The sequence below is a fragment of the Oryctolagus cuniculus genome, chromosome 20 (assembly GCF_051225735.1).
Source record: "Oryctolagus cuniculus isolate XC-2025 breed Fujian yellow rabbit chromosome 20, ASM5122573v1, whole genome shotgun sequence".
Taxonomy (NCBI): domain Eukaryota; kingdom Metazoa; phylum Chordata; class Mammalia; order Lagomorpha; family Leporidae; genus Oryctolagus; species Oryctolagus cuniculus.
The window spans coordinates 38,198,988-38,217,526 of NC_142886.1; positions in this window are offsets into that span (position 1 = coordinate 38,198,988).

Here is an 18,539-nt window from a genome sequence, read left to right on the forward strand (position 1 = left end):
AAGATCTCCACCAAGAGGACTAGGAACATCAAAGGCCATCCAAACTTGGACCTCTGCTGATTGTTGGGACACATCTGCCCACCAACTTTTGACATTAGAGAAAAAAGAATCATCTAGCAAATGAAATCCTCAAGAAGGAAACAACTTGAACACTTTTAAGTGCTGGGCGGTTGATTGTGTAGAGGTGAATGCTATAATTCATTTGATGTATTTATGGTACCTACTCTGTATGATGCCTTCAAAGAAAGCAATGACCAAATGCCACAAGACTTCCTCAGAAATGCACAGTGGACCCAACCAATTCATAAATAATTTGACATTTCTTTGACATTTATTGGCTTCCCAGAGGCTTATGGTATATGAAAGACAGGCTACTTGAATTTTAAGCAGTATCCTACTGATATAGTTTGGGTTATTGTTAAAAAAGTTTTATCTACACACTATCCCCCCAACACAAATAAAACAGAAATGGGTATTGAGGAGTGACACCCATGAATTTCAGCAGGTGTTTAAGGACTGATGGTGACAGAAGTCATTTCTTCTCTGCAAGCTGGAGAAGCGGTGCTGGAGAAGCAGTGCCCGACAAGGCAATTGCCCCTCCGTGAGTCTGACTTTCCATCTTTAAGGAGGCACTCACTGCTCTGGAGGTGTAATGGTGTCTAGTTTGTTTGGGGTGAACTTAACAAACTGCATTGGCCAGTACATAAAGGCTCGCCTTTGATATAGGTGAGGACAGTGCTTTTGATGACTCACATTGCTGCAGGGCACAGAGTCACGTAAAGTTTTTCCATTGGAACCACCTGCACCAATAGTTCACATAAACTCCTGAAAGAGAAGCATCAGGCTGAGGCATAGAAATGCTTCCCTTTGACATCTTGCACCAATATACTGCGACCGATCAAGGAAGCCATTTCTCATCTTCAAATGGTTGAGCTTTCTACTGCAGCTCCTAAAAAATTCTATTTGTAATTGTAACCAGATTGTCTCCCCCCAAACACACCATAGAATCTGGTAATAAAGGTAATGTTCTTCTATAAAACAACGGTTTCATAAAATGATCAGAGCCTGGCCCAGCGTCCTAAACACTTACCTACCCCTTAAAGTGCTGAATTAAATTAAAGTGCCATAGGGACGTAACTGATGTAATGTTTCAAAATCGTAAATGCAGGAGGAGGGATTTTAAAGCTGGATAATGGAGAGAATGGAATAATGCAATAAAACCTGGCTCAAACGCTGAATCTGTGATACATGATTTATTGTTTTAATATAATGCTGTAAAGGCCATTCTTGAATATACAGCAGTATTTTATTTATCTAATAGTCATGATCCTAACAACGGTGTTTAACAACAGCTTTAGACTGAAGGTGGTGGCATGCACAAATGAATCTGGCTTCAGGATATTCCCTGAAAAGGAGAAGGGGGCAGAAGTGGGGAGAGTTTGAGAGGCGGTGTTTCAGTGGCACCTGGGAGTCCCACTGAAAAGAGTATTCCGCCTCTTCAGCATGGCTCTACAGCTGCCAAGCTCAGCAACTTGGATACAGACAAGGGCCCTGATGAATAATCACAGCCCACAGGACTGGTCTGAGCCAAGAGCTCTGTGTCCTCTCTGGGGTTAGCAGGGTGCAATGCACACCAGCAGTCAAGAGGGCACAAGAAGGGAGGGAGAGAGCAGTGCCTATGTGGTCCCCATTTCTCAGAAGGACCAGCCCTATCTCGAATGCCCCAGAGATAACACCATAAGCCATGAGGTCAAAGTTCTGCTTCATTCTGGGGATCTTTTCAAGTTGTCCTATAATTGACAGATGGGGAACTGGGTATGGTCCATTGGCTAATATCCTTATATCTTAATAAATACATAAATAGATAGATAGATAGATAGAGCCCAGCATCTGTGATTGTTTCCACCAGTTCACAGTCATATTGTCCAATCATGAAATCCTTCATTACTTACCAAGAAGCATGGCACAGTGGCTAACAAAAGCTCTGGTTTCTAACACTGCTCCACTTCCTGCTTTCTGTGAGTACTTGCTGATTAGTTTGAAAATCTTCAAGCCTTGCCTTAGTTTCTTAATCCTTACGACTAGGTTCAGAATGTTCCCCAACTTACGGAGAGTTAAGTAAATACTACATACTAATGGAACCAGCAGTACTGGGACAAAACTAGTTCAGGGTTGAAATCGAAACTCAACACTTCCCTTTAAAATTCATTCAGTGGGGAAGTTTCCTCCTTTGTACTTAGGTGGAAGTCCGTCTGAAGCATGGCCCACAATATATGGTATGTAGATAATAAATCTCAATTCACCAACTGGGAGTTCCAGTTCCAGCCTATAATCACTTTCGACATGACTTCAAATCTTCTTCCCTCTCAAGCCAAGATCCATTCCACTGAAAGCTCAACTCTTCTAGATGGTGCTCTCGGGCACAGTCCCTTTAAAATAGCCCCTGACACAACATTCTGGCCATGGTTTTCACCTCTGGCCCAAATCCAAGTACCTCTGACCTGCTTTCCTACTTATCATGTCTCCCTTTTGCTAAAATTCTCCATTGGTTTCCCATTTCCCTTAGAGCAAAAAACCCCCTCCCTATCACTCACACTCCAATCCCTGTCCATTTTCTACCCTGTCTTCATTTCCTACCACTCACCTCTTCCTGCATTTCCCCTAGTGACACTGGGCTTTTTATGTTACTGTTTATGTTACTGTTTTTCCAAAATCTCAAGTCCTGTGGTCTTTGTTCTGTTCCTACTGTCTCAATGATCTGAATGGTCTCTGCTGTCACTCAGACCCCACCCAGAAAGGCCCAACCTGACCACTCAATTGGAATAGATTTCTCTGCCCCACTTCAATCCCAGACATGAAAGAACCCATTCTTATGAAATATTTCCATCATCACATTCGCCACAATCTGAAACCATTTTCTTAATTTTTTGTTTGCTAACATTGTGGGTTGAATGTTAACATCTCCCTCAAAACTCATATGTTAGGGGCTGGAGCTGTGGCGCAGCAGGTTAAAGCCCCAGCCTGCAGCGCCAGCATACCACGTGGGTGCCAGTTTGGGTCCCAGCTGCTCCTTTTCTGATCCAGTTCTCTGCTATGGCCTGGGAAAGTATGGAGGATGGCCCAAGTCCTTGGGCCCCTCAACCCACTGTGGGAGACCTGGAAGAAGCTCCTGGCTCCTGGCTCCTGGCTCCTGGCTTCAGATCGGCTCAGCTCTGGCCATTGTGATCATTTGGGGAGTGAACCAACAGAATGTGACCTCTCTCTGGTTGGAACTCTTTCAAATAAATAATTCTTAAAAAAAAAACTCATATGTTAAAACCCTAATCTCCACTATGATGATATTTTAGAGAAGTAGTCTTCAGGAGGTAATTAGCTTCAGATGAGCTCCTGAGAAGCATTCATGATGAGATTATTGTCCTTATAAGAGGAAGAGGGACCAGAGCACTCTCTCACTCTCTTGCTGTCTCACTCTTTCTCTCTCATCACCTGCCAGGAGAAGACACAGGAAGAAAGTAGCTATCAAAAGCCAAGAAGAGAGTCCTCACCAGAAACCAAATGGGCTGGTGCCTTGATGTTGAACTTTGCATGCTTTAGACCTATGATAAATGAATGCTTGTAGCTGGAGCCATGCAGTCTTTGGTATCTTGTGATAGTAGCATGAGCTGAATAAGACAGCTCATTGCCTTTTTTCCTCCTTAAAACAAAAAGTTACTCCTCTATAATCTCATCTAAAGAAAAAAATCTTCCTCTTCTCAATAAGTAATGACCCCTCAAGCCTGTTAGACAAGAGGATAATGGTCTTATACATTTTAATCCAATTAACACACCAACCCTATAAGGTAGTTAACATTATTATGCCCATTTTATTCTAAGGAAACTAAGGCACAGAAAAGGTTAAGTAAACCACACCAAGGTTACACAGCTAAGAAGTTGTTAAATTGTGGCATCAAAATTTGAATACACACCATCTGAACCTGAAACCCTCTGTGAGCAGAGCAGAGGTTCTGCCAACAGAGAAACCACTGTCTTTAATGACCCAGGTATGATCATGTCTTACCTTCCACCCTCTTTCTCACTTTATAAATTCACAACACATCCAGATTTAAGACTGAATTTTTGCACAAATGCACAGAGAAGTCATAAATCTATAAATTTAAGACCATACATCTTTACCATTCAAATTTGCTTTAGCTTAATCATCATTTTATGATGTTTATCTGAAGTCTGTCAACATCTGCTTGGCACTGGCTTATGTGCTAGACTACAAAATCTGCTAGTTTCTAACGTAGAGAATCACCCACACACATGATACTCACTCACGGGATGTGACTTCTATACCAAGTCAAAAAGAACACCTCTTGTTTCCTCTGTGTTATCTATCCATCCTTTCTTACATTTTTCTGAAAGAAAGAGGGAAAGAGGAGGCAGCACTGCAGGAGGTAGGCACCAAAATATTTATTTCTAGACTCAATAACACTAATAATGAATGTGTAGTAAGGACTTCTTTCAGAGATACAGTATAGAGTAGTGGTTAAAAATGTGGGCTCTGCTAATTATCTTGATGCTATAATTATACACTGCATAATATATTAAATTATCATAGCATATACCATAAATATGTACACATATTATGTCTCAATTAAAAATTTTTTAAAATATGGGCTCTGGAACCTGATGTACTTTGAACACCTACTTGATACCTTGAACATGTTACTTATCCTCTCGGTGCCCCAGTTTCCTCATCTGCAAAACAGGGCTACATTTATGATAGAATATTTTAATATTAACTGGATTAACACATAGTGCTTAGAACAGTGCTGGCATAAAGTGCTATATAAGCATGATGAGCCTGTCAGTTTGGAGTGCAAAATAGGAGATTGTCAGAAGAGTGGGGGATCTCCAAAGACTGAGAGAAGGGCTCAACTTACCTATGGTCTAGTACAGACTGAATGAAATGTAGCACCCCGAAAATGCATGCATAGGTAAAAAATTTCCATAGTTGAGATGAAACATTACATTGCTATACAAAAAGAGAAATACTTCTATCTGGAGATGGTACAATGTTCCCATTGTTTCCCTTCTAAAATCATAGGTTCTAAATTCCTACAAGACCCTCCTAAATAAGCTCCCAGCCACAGGAGACGTCCTCTCCTATGCCTGACACAAGATTAACCCCCAACTTTTGCTTGAACAATTCGAATGAAAGGGAAGTCTCTGACCTGTAGTGGGCTGAGTGATGACCCCTCCAAGAAGTACACATCACATTACCCAGCACCTACAAATGCTACCTCATATGTAAAAGGGACTTTGAAGACTGGATTATTAAATTAAGGATTTTGAGAAGGGAGATTATCTAGGTGATACCTAAATGTCATCACACGTGTCCTCCTTACATAGAGATGGAGGGAGCTTTAACAATAGAAACAAGAGATGCGATGAAAAAGAGAAGATGGGAGGATGGGAGGAAGGGGTCACAATCCAAGAAATATGGGCTCCAGAGACAGCAAAGGTAAAGAAATTGTTTCTCTCCTCAGGTCTCCAGAAGGAAACAGCCCTGCCAACATCTTTAATTCAGCCCAGTGAGCTCAACTTTTGACTTCTGTTCTCCAGAACTTAGAATAAATCTGCTTAAAGCAACAAGTTTTGGGTCACGTATTACAGTAGTAGCAGTAGGAAACGAATACAGAGCAAAACACAGTTGTGGTTACTACTGACAAGTGGTTCTCCAACTTTGCTCCTAAGAAACGCTTATGCCAGATGTACAATAGCTAGAGTGAACAATAAATTTATTTTAAAATAGGGGAGGCATTTTGTCTGTCAGCTAGGATACCAGTAGGGACACCCAATCACATATTGGACCACCTATATTTTAGAGTCCTGGCACCACTCTCAATTCCAGCTTCCTGTTCATGTGTACCCTGGAAGGCAACAGGTAATGACTTAAGCAATCGTATCCTGCCGTCTACATGAGAAACTTGGATTGAGTTCCCAGCTCCTGGCTTCAGCCTGGACATGTCCCAGTCTCAGCCAAAATATGCATTTTGTGGGGGGAGGTGAACCAGCAGATGGAAGATATCTCCTCTCCCTCTCTCTCTCTCATAAATAAAAGATAAAATAATTTAAAAAAAAACGGGATAGCTATCAGTTTTTGAAAACATATTACCATTAAACTTTTCCATGTATGATTTCATTAAATTTAATTCTCACAATTCTTCTTGTACAGATGAGCAAACAGGTCTTAAAAGGTTAAGTAAATTGTCCAAAGTCATAATGCTAATTAAGTAGCCAAACAAGGATTCAAACTTCACTTGAATCCAAAAATAATCACATCACAGTTAACATATGAAAATGTATCAAATTTCAGTTTTCTCCCAGTGGTTTTCTTAGATCTTGGGGGTCTATTTTCATTTTTCCACCAGTATGTGCTAGCAGAGAATTACATAAATGAACTAAATAAAACTGATATAAACATCAAAACTCAGAATCATCAATGCTAACATCAAATCACATCTTTAAAAACTCTAGGCATTTGGGCTTCTAATTGCAAGGTCATGTTGTTCTACAGAAGGTACATACCATATGGTTATATTCAATATTTCTATGCATAATAACATGTGTTTTTTTGCTTTTTTAAAGATTTTATTTTATTCATTTGAAAGTCAGAGTCACACAGAAGAGAAGAGAGGCAGAAAGAGAGAGGTCTTCCATCCACTGGTTCACTCTCCAGATGGCCGCAACAGCTGGAGCTGCATGCATCTAAAGCCAGGAAGCCAGCAGCCAGGAGCTTCTTCCAGGTCTCCCACGTGGGTCGGGGCCCAAGGACTTGGGCCATCTTCCACTGCTTTCCCAGGCCATAGCAGAGAGCTAGATCAGAAGTGGAGCAGCTAGGATCCGAACCAGCACTCATATGGGATGCTGGTACTACAGGCAGTGGCTTTACCCACTATACCACAGCACTGGCCACATAGTAATGTTGAAAAATTTAAATGTACGGTGTCCTTTGAGATTTCCATTTGTATGTGTCTGATCAAGTATCAGGCCATTGATAAGCAATCACAATACCAGAATTCATGACATACTATAGGGCAGCTATAATCAAAAGAGTGTGTTACTGGCACAAAAATATACATGTGGATCAATGGAACAGATTAGAAACTCCAGAAATTAATCCATACATCTACAACCAACTAATTTTTGACAAATGAGCTAAAAATACTCCTTGGAGAAAGGACAGTCTCTTCAACAAATGGTGTTGGGAAAATTGCATCTTCGCAAGCGGAAGTACAAAACAAGACCTCTACCATACACCCTATGCAAAAATCAACTTAGAGCAGATCAAGGATCTAAACCTAAGACATGAAACCATCAAATTACTAAAGGAAAATAGGGAAAATGATGCAAGACATTGTCATAGACAAAGACATCTTAGATAAGACCCCAAAAGCACAGTCAATAAAAGCAAAAATAGACAAATGGCATTACATCAAACTAAAAGGCTTCAACATAGCAAGGGAAACACTCAACAAAATAAATAAATAACTGACAGAATAGGATAAAATATTTGCAAACTACATATCTGAAAAAGGATTAATATCCAAAATATATAAGGAGATTTAGAAACTCAACAACAACAAACCAAACAATGCAGTTAAGAAATAGACAAAGGAGATGAATAGGCATTTCTTCAAATGGCCAACAGACACATGAAATCAGGATCACTACCTATTAGAAAAATGCAAATAAAAACCACAATGAGTTTTCACCTCACCCCAGTTAGAATGGCTCTCATACACAAATCAACAAACAATAAATGCTGGCAAGGATGTCGGGGGAAAGGTATCCTAATACACTGTTGGCGGGAGTATAAACCAGTAGAACCATTATGGAAGACAGTATGTAGATTTCTGAATATAGATCTACCATTTGACCCAGCCATCCTATTCTTTGGAAATTTACCCGAAGAAAATGAAATCATCATATGAGTTATCTGTACCTTAATGTTTATAGCAGCTCAATTCACAACAACTAAGATATGGAATCAATCCAGATGTCCATCAACTGATGATTGGATAAAGAATGAAATCCTGTCTTTTACAATAAAATGGATGCAACTGGAGACCACTATGTTTAGTGAAATAAGCCAGACCCAAAAGACAAATATCATATATTTTATTTGATTTTTGGTAGCTAAAATAAAAAGTGCAAAATAAATGTAATATAGGGGCCAGTGCTGAGCTGTAACGGTTAAGTTTCGGCCTGCATCACTGGTATCCCATATGGATACCAGTTCAAGTCCCAGCTACTCCACTTCTCATCCAGCTCCCTACTAGTGCACCTGGGAAATCAGCAAAAGACAGCCCAAGTGCTTGGGCCCTTGTATCATGAGGGAGACCCGGATGATGCTCCTGGCTCCTAGCTTTGGCTTGGCCCACCCCTGGCTGTTGTGGCCTTTGTGCAGTGAACCAATGGATGGAAGACACCTCTCTCTCTCTCTCTCTCTCTCTCTGTCTCTCCCCAACTCCCTCTCTGTAACTCAGCCCTTCAAACAGATATATCATTTTAAAAAATATAATGTATATGATGAAATTGCCATCTTAAGACTTGATTATTGGATTTATTGGATTATTTATTATTGGATTATTTGTCTATACTTCTATGGAACAGTGATCTTTCTACCTTCTACCTGTTGAATTCTTTATTTAATGGAAGGTTAACCCTGCGACTATAAAGTATTGAAAGTATGCTATCACAAAAATTAAAATGAAGAAAGGAAAGGGAAGAGAAGAGAAGGGGAAGGAAGGGAAGGCAAGGGAAGGGAGGAAGGGAGGAACGGGAGTGGGAAGTATCACTATGTACTTAAAATTTTATGAAATCTGTTCTCTTTATATAAATTTGAAAAAAAAAGATATATTGAAAAGGGAAAATAAAAGCATTTAATTCTTAAAACTCCCCTATCAGGTTGGTGGTTTTTATTTTTGCACTTTCCAAATAGCAATATTAAGGCTTAGAGAGTTTAAATAATTTGCCTAAGGCAGCAGAGCTAGGGTTGGAACTAGTGATAATATGATTCTGAAACCTAGAATCTTATCTACATCCCATTCAGAGGTGAGAATGCCACCAAGCAGAGCACTAATCCTCCCCTCCTCCAAAAAAAAAAAAGTCCTCCAAAAAAGCATTCTGCCCCATGCGCAATTCCTTAGGACTTTAGGACTCACTTTTGAGGTAACAACTACTTTTCAGAGCTATGTGGATAACAATGCAGAGGCAAAGCAGGACCATTTAGTGAGGTATTTGTTTGTTTTGTCTTGTTTTGTTTATGTGGTGGCCTTCAAAGAACACAGTAACTTCTAGGTATGAGTCATCCTAGGCTAAAATGTTGTCCATTTTACTGAGTCCATGTGTGTTTGTGTGTGAACTCAACCCCATACCTTGGATCTGTCCTCTGGGTTCAAAGAGAACAGATTTACTCCTCGTCCTTCTGACAGGCCTTTCAGGCCTCCCTAAGTTTTGGTTTGTTTCTGAGCTAAGTGCATTCCCTTTCTTCAATAGCCCTTGATGTAACAGCTTTCAGTTTTAGGATTTGCCAAAATCAGAAATGACTCCCTAGCTGGAGTCACTGGCTGAAGTCTGGTTTTAGCTTTGTCATCTCAGCAAGATGGAAGCCTCCAGACGTGAAAAGAGAGAGAGAGACTAGTTAAAAACTTTATTTTTGTCTCTATTTTCCTTTAGTTAGGATCAAGGCTGTGAGATGTAATATTTAGCTTTACTTGGCTGTTTCCAGCCCATGCCCAAAGGAGTGACTACTTGAATGAAGGGCACCCAGGACCCCTGAAGCTAGCACTGCTCGTTAACATTGAGGGGATGGCACAGAGCAGTGGCCCACACCTCACAGCCATCTTCGTGGACACGACCAGCAAGCACATTGAATGTGTGTGAACGAGTCCTCTTTATTTCCTCCATGCGGACATAAATGTGCATTCCTCACCTAAGGCATTAAGAGGCAGGCATTCACTATCTCCACAGAAGCAAGCAAGCAAAATTTCTGGGCAAGGAGCTTCTTAGCATAGGAATGTTGTGATTATTCCACGGGAGAGGGCCTACAGAGCTCATCACAACAGCCCTGGACATACAGACAAGAGCCATACTCTGTGAAGCTCATCTACTCTGTGAAAAAAGAAAGATGATTCATTTCAGGTGAGCCTCAGTACAGTTTTCAAGTGTGCAACTCCTTGCTCTGCACATTTTAAATAACCTCCCACTATCTTCTATTGTCCCAGTGTCAATGATTGGCTTGCTGCACATCAGGTGAGCAGACTCCAATTTAGGAGGTTCTATAACACCTCCAAGGGTTATTCTGAGAAATACGGAGGTAGCCAATAGGACACAGAGTGTAACTTGTGGAGATAACCAAGGGGCAGCTGCAGGTCTACTTCCCATGGGCACTTTCAATTTATTCAACAGAAGTATCATTTTCTTGCCACTGGCTCAGATTTGGGGAAAGTTTCATAAGTCTTTGACACTTTCAAGGAACCAAAGAAGTCTTGGTCCAGCAAATTCTACCTCCTGTCCAATGGGACAGGCAAAACCAACTGTTTCTTCTTTCTCGCTCACAGCCTCTCTATGTTCACACACTATTTGCCTGCCTGGGAGAAGGGCATATCTGACTTCTGTTTCTCCACCTTACTCATTCATCCTTCCTCCTAAACTTGTTCATCATGGTTTCTGAACCTTCTGGATCAGAACATGAAGAGAGATGAAAAGAGGACTCATCTTGAGATGATCCAGGCAGCCTCTGGTTGTCTCCTTGTGCTCTTCCCAGAGTCCCTACGACTTGCTCCATCACTGCAGGTTTCCTTCCTGTAGTTCTGTGAACTTGGGCAAAGGCATCTCACCCTGCTGGCACTTACGGATCTTCTTCAGCCTCTGGAAATCCATAGCCCACCCTCTCCCCTTTGTCAGTCCCTCACCTTCTAGTGGCCATCTTGCTCAGGACCTGTGACAGCCTAGGCCTAACTGGCTCATTCTGGAGCATGGCCCCAAGATATCTGCTCCACAGGCCCAGTTTGCTGTTTGTTTGTTTTTTCCCAGAGAAATACTCAAAGTGTAACCATCCCCAGAACAACAGCAGTTTATCCTTCAATCCATTCTCTGAGCAACTAGCTCTTCAGTCTCCCACATTCTGGGGTTCTGGAAATGAGTCATGCATCGGTCTTTCAGTTTCTGCCAAGATACCAGAGTCACATGTTGCAGTCTTGGGGAGACTCCTTCCAATCCCTCTCTCTGAACCCCAAGTGAAGCTCCCCACCCTTCTGCCTCTAGGAGAGACTCACCCACACTAGCAACACCCTCCACCAGGCTGCTTTTCACCTCCTCTCCCTTTGTTCCTCATTCCAATCCTATTAGACACTGTAGGTGAACAGTGAGGGGTGGGTCATCCCCCGAGTAGTTTGCTCATCTCTTTCTGCAAGTCTTGCTTGGGGAGTTACACCTCACTTTGGCCTGCAGCCTCTATCAATGTGAGCACGCAGCTGAATTAGGCCTAGACAACCTTTATTTTAACATATCTTTAAATAATAATAGCAACGGTAACAAGAGTCAAAATGTATTGGTTACAGAGTTGTATCTGTCTCTGAACTGAGAGCTTTGCGGGTACTGGCTTATTATATAACCCTAACAGGGTGATATGATTTGTCATTTGACATGAGGGAACAGTCTTAGGAAGGGTCTGTGACTTGGTTCAAGTTGAAGTTCACACAGCACAATGAAAGGATTAGAAAGCACATCAGTCTCATTCCAAGGCCGGTGTCAGAACATCCACATACTAGAATGCTTGTGTAATCATCAAATCAGTCATTTATTTGATAGTCTATGAGAAAAGCTTTTGTAAAACTATAAAGTATTCTTCAATTATTTATATTGTTATTGTAGTTATAAAAAGATAATAATTTTTACTATTCCATTCTATTGGTACAGCTTTAGGCTGCTTACATAAGACACATTAAATACTCTAAAAAGATTTAAATTGAGAATAGGGATTGCAAGGTGATAGAGTAAGTGTTACAGTGGTCATTAAAATGTCTTAAACATTAAGGTGCCTAAAAATGGAATATTTAACTGTATTAAGATTGCCAAATTAAATTGGCTGTTTTCCCAAGAATGATCTCTAGTAAGTGCCACTTGATTGAAGAGCAATCCAAAAGGGCTGTTCTATGAGCAATGAAAATGTTGTTCAAGCTGCCTCCTAGTCCACTAACCCCTCATTAGGTGCATGTACTTCTACTGATTGCTCAGACAACAGAATATCTATATTTTTCTTTGGATTCAAACATGCAGCAGAAATATTAGCACAATATCCCCACCACTTAAAAGAATTTAAAAAGAAAGTTTTCTATTAGAACATGATAAGATGAAATTGGTGATAATATTAATTTCTAATACATGAGCTGTTTGCCCTGAGCTGAGTGTTCCACAAAAATGACATGTTTGAACCTTCTTAACAACACCATGGAATAAAACCGCGGAGGTTCCCAATTTATAGAGAGGACTTAGGGCAGCCACTGTGGGCAGCAAAATAATTCTCCCCAAAGATGTCCAGACCCTAATCCTAGAACCTGTTTATATTCTACTTACTGTGGCAAAAGACTTCACAGATATGATTAAGCTTAGGACCTTGACACGGGGAAATAACACTGCTTATTTTATCAGGTGGGTCCAGTGTAATCACAAGGGATCCTGAAAAGATGGAAGAGGAGGGAGAAGGTCAAACTCAGAGAAATATTTGAAAACTTTATATTACTGGCTCTGAAGATGTAAGCAGTGGCTGTGAGCTAAGGAACACAGGTAACCTCTAGAAGTAGAAGGGTAGGGAACTTGGAACCAGCAGCCCTCCACATAGGAACTATCTCTACGTGATTTTAGTCTCCATAGGACCTATTTCAGGTTTCTGATGTCTACAACAATAAGATAATATGTGTTGCAGAAGTAAATCCACAACCCAATACCATCAAATAATTAGAGAACATTGGGGAAACTCTGCAAGGCATAGGCAAAGAGCTCTTGGAAAAGATGCCAGAAGCACAATCAAAGCCAAAATTAGGCCGGCGCCGCGGCTCACTAGGCTAATCCTCCACCTTGCTTGCATCGCCGGCACACCAGGTTCTAGTCCCGGTCGGAGCGCCAGATTCTGTGCCGGTTGCCCTCTTCCAGGCCAGCTCTCTGCTGTGGCCAGGGAGTGCAGTGGAGGATGGCCCAAGTCCTTGGGCCCTGCACCCCATGGGAGACTAGGATAAGTACCTGGCTCCTGCCATCGGATCAGCGTGGTGCACTGGCCGCAGCGCGCTGGCCGCGGCAGCCATTGGAGAGTGAACCAATGGAAAAGGAAGACCTTTCTCTCTGTCTCTCTCTCTCACTGTCCACTCTGCCTGTCAAAAAAAAAAAAAAAAAAAAAAAAAAAAGAAGCCAAAATTGACAAATGGGATTGCATCAAATTTAGAAGCTTCTGCACTACAAAAGAAACACTCAGTAAAGAGTTAAACAACAGAATGGGAGAAATTATTTGCAGACTATGCAACAAATAAAGGATTAATAATCAGAATATATAAAGTGCTCAAGAAACTCAACAACAAAACAACCCAGTTAAGAAATGGGCAAAGGAATTAACCAGCTATTTTTCAAAGAGGAAATTCAAATGGCCAATAGACACATGAAAAAATGCTCAGGATCACTAGCCATCAGGGAAACGCAAATCAAAAGCACAATGAGGTTTCACCCCACCCCCATTAGAATGGCTTTCATACAGAAATCAATAAACAAATGCTGACAAGGATGCAGGGAAAAGTGTATCCTAATCCACTGTTTTTGGGAATGTAAACTGGTACAGCTACTGTGGAAGAGGGTATGGAGATACCTCAGAAATCTGAATGTAGACCTACCATATGACCCAACCATCCCAGTCCTGGGAATTTACCAAAGGGAAATGAAATCGGCATATGAAAAGAATTATCCATACCCTCACGTTTATAGCAGCTCAATTCACAATAGCTAAGATATGGAATCAACCAAAATGTCTGTCAGCTGAAGACTGGATGAAGAAATTATGGGATATGTACACTATGGAATACACAAACAGTGGTTAAAAAAAAAAAAAAAAAAGATGAAATTCTGTCATTTGCAACAAAATGGATGCAACTGGAAAACATTATACTTAGTGAAACATGCCTGTCCCAAGAAGACAAATATCATATGTTCTAGCTGACTTATGGTAACTAATAGAGCACCTAAAAGGTAATCTATAGAAGTGAAATTGACACTTTGAGATGTGATAACTGAAAAGCCCTTGTCTTGACTATTGAGGAACAGTTTTTCCCCCATATTATTTGTTGAACTCTTTACTTAATATAGAATTAATCTTATATATATAAAGTAAATTAAAAATAGAATTTAGTAAAAAACAAGAATGCAATAGTAGAGGGAGAAGGAAGAAGGGTGGGAGTACGGGTGGGAGGACGGGTACGGTGGGAAGAATCACTACGTTCCTAAAGTTGTATTTATGTATACATTAAATAAAAGGTTTCTGGGGGGAAAAAAGATGTGTGTGTGTGTGTGTAAATCATGAAATATGTCTAACTACTTACAGCTGCAATAAGAAACTGGTCTAGGGGCTGGCGTTGTGGTGTACTAGGTTAAGCCACCACCTGCAGTGCCGGCATCCCATATGGGCACAGGTTTGAGCCCTGGCTGCTCCACTTCCAATCCAGCTCTCTCTATGGCCTGGGAAAGCAGTAGAAGATGGCCCAAGTCCTTGGGCCCTTGCACCTGCATGGGAGACCCAGAAGAACTTCCTGGCTCCTGGCTTCAGATCAGCACAGCTCCAGCTGTTGTTGCCATTTGGGTTGTGAAGTGGAGGATGAAAGGCCTCTCTCTCTCTCCCTCTGCCTCTATGCAACTCTATCTTTCAAATACATAAATAAATAAATATTTTTTAAAAAGGAAAGAAACTGTCCAGACATTTGGGCATTAGTAAATGGTGGAGGTTGGATGTGAACTTTGGAGTGCATGATTCCAAATTTCATCCCTCATGTATCTATTGTTATGCATCAAATTTTGTTCCCCCCTCTCCGCTCACCCCCACCACCAAATGTTGAAGACCTAACACCCAATATCTGTAAATGTGATCATATTTGGAAATGCAGGCTTTGCAGATGATCTAGTTAAGATGAGGTTGTTTAGGGATGGGCCTTGATCTAGTATATGCTGTTCTTACAAAAGGGAGAAATTCAAACACAGACATGCACAAAGGAAAGGCAAAGTGAAGAGACAAAGAGAGCAAATGGCCAAGAGGACACAAGCAGAAAATCAAATGAAGGAATGCCTGCAGCAAACAGAAGTTAGGGGAGAGGTCTAGAACAGATCCTCCACCTCCGAGGGAGCACAGTCCCACCAGCACCTTGATCTCAAGCCATCAGCCTCCAAAATGAAAACACTAAAATTCAGTTGTTCCAAGATGTGATGTTTTCATACAGAAGCCGTATACACCCACTCAGCAAAGCGGCTTCTTGGCACACGAGTCTACAGTGTTGAGTAGACACTGCACACATCCACATATTCAGGAGATGTCTTGGTTCCTTCGTGCATCTATAATAAAATACCTGAGCCTATAATAAAATACCTGGTAATTTATGAGTAATAGAAATTCCTTTCTCACAGGTCCGAAGGCTGGAAAGTCCAAGATCAAGATACTGCAGGTTCAATGTCTGTTGAGAGCCTGGTTTCTGCTGCCTTTGTATGTGTGTGTGTGTGTGTGTGTGTGTGATGCAGCTTTCCGGATCTAGAACCTGGCCCTGTGGGTCTAGACTTCTCCAGCTCCATGAGCCTGGGATCTAGAACCAGCTTTCCAGAACAGTCAACACTGAAGACATCGCCATTCTAGAATTTTTTTTAAAGATTTATTTATTTATGTCTTTAAGTAAGTTTTTTTTTTTTTTAATTTGACAGGTAGAGTTATAGACAGTGAGAAAGAGAGACAGAGAGAAAGGTCTTCCTTACATTGGCTCACTCCCCAAATGGCCCCCATGGCCAGCACTGCACCGATCCAAAGTCAGGGCCAGGAGCTTCCTCCAGGTCTCGCACGTGGGTGCAGGGGCCCAAGGACTTGGACAATCTTCTACTGCTTTCCCAGGCCACGGCAGAGAGCCGGTTCAGAAGAGGAGCAGCTGGGACTTGAACCAGTGCCCATATGGGATGCCGGCACTTCAGGCCAGGGCATTAACCCACTGCACCCTAGCGCTGGCCCCTGGTCTCTGCTTCTAAGATGGTGCCATTGGCCATTATGTCCTCCCACACAGACTGGAAGGAAGAGCAAAAAGGGCCCAAGCTGGTTCCCTCCGGCCCTTTTATAAGGTACCAGTTCACTCAAGAGTGCAGAGCTCTCATGGCTTAACCACTTCCCCACAAGGCACTAACTCTTAGATCACTACAGTGAGCAGGAAGTTTCAACATGAGTTTTGCAGGGAATGTTGTATTTTTTGACCACAGCAGGGGCCCATTAGTATCAGTCAGAAACAACATCACTTTATGTTTGTCGTTGAGCTCTTATTTTATAGAACTCCTTTCAAAAATATTAATTGATCTGTTCTGTACCACAGTCATGTGGGCTAGCCAAGCATTCTCTCTCTAGGATAGTTTTACAAGAGTACTGCATATGGGGAGATTTCACACCCCAGCAGACTGTCTGCATCTAAGTGCTGCCTTGTCTGTGGCTCAGGAAAGTTACTGATCTTCAACGTGCATTGACTTCTTCATCTGTACAATGGGAACAATAATAATAGTACCTACCACATAAGAATCCTGAAACGGTTAAACTAGACAACATCTGAATTTCTTAGAGTACCCTATTATAAAGCCCTGGAAAGGGGCCAGTGCTGTGGCATAGTAGGTTAAGCCTCTGCCTGTGGCACCAGAATCCCATATGGGTGCCGGTTCAAGTCCCGGCTGCTCGACTTCCAATCAATTTCCCTGCTGATAGGCTGGACAAGCAGTGGAAAATGGCTCAAGTACTTGGGCTCCTGCACCAATGTGGAGACCCTGAAGAAGTTCCTGGCTCCTACCCTTGGATTGACCCAACTCTGGCTGTTGTGGCCATTTAGGAAGTAAAACAGTGGATGGAAGACCTTTCTCTCTGTCTTTACCTCTCTCTGTCTATAACTCTAACTCTCAAATAAATAAATAAATTTTTTAAAAAGGGTGAAAACAACTCTGAAAAACCCCATTTTACAGCCAGAAAAACTGAAGCTCAGAGAAGCTAAGCGATTAACCCAAGGACACATAGCTCTGAAACAAAACCAGAATCAAGATCCAAGATTTTTAAACCCTGGGGCAGCATTATTATCCTGTCTCTCTATTACTTTTCACTTTCATAATTCGTTAGTATCCTAAGTTTTAAATCATTCTGAACTTTTTTTTTGTCTTTTAAGCAATTATAAATTTAACCCCTCTCCCCATGACCACCCCAGTCATTCAATAAAGATTACAGTTTCTATAAACCACAATCTTCTTGTCCAAATTCTTTTATGAGAACCTTTATTCCAAGAAGTAACTCATTTTATTGCCCAACAGCAAAGCAGTTCTGTCAAGATAATGCCTTAGCTGAATAAAGCGCCGGGGACATAAAAAGGTGGAAGACACAACAGCCGTCACTACCAGCCACTAAACCGCTGACTCCCCCAAACCTGCATGTATTGATCCCAGATCATCTATGCTTAGCAAGGGAGACCATCATAAATTCATGAATTCTTAGAGATTTGTAAATAAGCTCAGCACCCTGTAAATGGCAAAGTTGCCGTGGGACCTTATTTCCACCCTGGAACACTTTTGCATGTGCTTAGAAAGTTGCTCTTAAAATTAAGGCTTGCAGAATGAAAAACCCATCAGGATTTAATGGCCATATTTTAGCATCTTACTGCTTAAAGGAACTTGGCTTTTTCAGCGTTTTTGCAAGTTTTGATTTTTTTTAACTGCCACAAACCATCCATCAAAGTTAAACTATTGATAGGGAAAAGGAAAGAAGAGCCATGAATGAGAAGAGCTGCTGAATATTAAAACAGACCATCTCCCAGTCCAATAAAATACAATTAACTAAATTTCATCAAAGCTTCTATAAAAAATACACAAAGAATCAATATTAGGCATAAAACCCAAAAGTGGGTTGTTATCTCTAAACCAGAAAAACATTTCATTAAGCTGAAGGATTTTATACTCCCATTGGGAAAATTGCTTTTTCCTCACACTCCTCTTTGCTCGCTACAGAAACTCAATTGAAAAGTCAATCATCGAAATCACTTAGCAAATGTCACAAGGTGCTGCTGCTTTCTAAATATATTTGTTTCCCAATGGAAAACTCAGGCCCTAGAAATCACCACCTTTCCTCTGTGTTGACTAACACTGCTCCGTTGTTCTGCTGTTTTTATTCGCCTATGCTTTTCTTCTGTTGGTCAGTTTTTGTTGTTGTTGGAAAAAGCAAGCCCATTTTATAAGGGTGCAGG